This window comes from the organism of the source record quoted next, unplaced genomic scaffold, assembly GCF_019419815.1.
Source record: "Pyrus x bretschneideri cultivar Hongxiangsu unplaced genomic scaffold, Pyrus_bretschneideri_v1 Contig84, whole genome shotgun sequence".
In the NCBI taxonomy this organism is placed as follows: domain Eukaryota; kingdom Viridiplantae; phylum Streptophyta; class Magnoliopsida; order Rosales; family Rosaceae; genus Pyrus; species Pyrus x bretschneideri.
This window is the reverse complement of record NW_025999825.1, coordinates 841,932-843,273: the sequence shown is the minus strand read 5'-3', so window position 1 is coordinate 843,273 and position 1,342 is coordinate 841,932.

The following is a 1,342-nucleotide window of genomic DNA, read 5'->3' as shown; positions in this document are numbered from 1 at the left end:
TCATAGAGCGTAATGATTCTTGCTTGTATCTCTATTATGCAATCATGTAAGGGACTTGTGGGGAATGTTTTGGGTTGTCGTATGCAATCATCCAATTCAATAACGTTAGGAAGATTTGAAGGTTAATTAGTGCATCACGGTTAACTTGGGGTGTTGAGAATTCATGGTTTATTGAAATGCAATTGGAAATCTTTTTATTATGCAAGTGTAACATGTGTGGAGATGAACGCCTTGGCTAGCATCCATTCATTCCAATTCATCCATTTTATATTTACATTCTGTTTTAATTGCAATTTGTTCATTTAGTTTAATTTCGTCAAACCCTAAATCCCCCTTTACTTTATTGTCAAATTAGTTAGAAATCAATTTAGTTTGTGTTTTTAAGAGTCTTGAGTCAAGTTACAACTTAAATTCGTCCAAAATTGGGTTTAAGGTCAGAAACTGCCTAGTTAGTGTTTTTAGGCAGTTTTGAGTCTTTTGAACTTGTTTTGAGTCCTTTGAGTCTTTGTATTGTCCAAATTAGTTAGAAAGTGTCTTAGTTTGTGTTTATAAGTGTTTTGATTCAATTTGTTACCCAAATTCGTCCAAAGTACTCAAAGTGCTCAAAACTGCCAAGAAAGTGTTTTTAAGGCAGTTTTGAGTGTTTTGGTGCTGTTTTGAGTCTTTTGGTTTGTTTTAGTGTTTTAAAGTTTAGTTTTGCATTCTTTGAGTCTAGTAGAGTGTTTTATATTGTGTTTTTACGTTTTTGAGTGAAATCCAAGTGATTAAGAATCCCTCCTAATCCCCGGTCCTGAACGATCCCTACTTACATTCTATACTACAATTGTCAAAAAGAGGGTTTAATTTGTGTGCGTATAATTCTCGCATCACGCATTGGATAGGCGAAACCCACTTACTATCCGAGATAGGATAGATAACTCCACAATCTAAAAGCTTGATTATCTCCTTTTTCACAACTTCCATCATCGGAGGGTTAAGACGGTGTTGAGCCTCTCTAGTTGGTTTGGCCCCCTCCTCAAGAAATATGTGATGCATGCATGTAGCGGGACTAATACCTTTGATATCGGCCAACGTCCAACCTAGGGCAGATTTGAACTCCTTCAAAACACGCACTAGTTTCTCCTCTTCTTGTGCCGTGAGTGATGAAGAAATGATGGCCGGTAAAGTCTCCTCTTCCTCCAAGAAAATGTACTTCAAATGGCCCGGTAATGGTTTGAGATCAAGGGTAGGTGCCTAGGAATGGGAATCGACTCAAATTTAGAAAACTTACCCTCGTGCCTAGGAAGTGACTCTAGGGCAGCAACCAACTCCATACATTCCTCACTAGGGTGCACGGCATGGG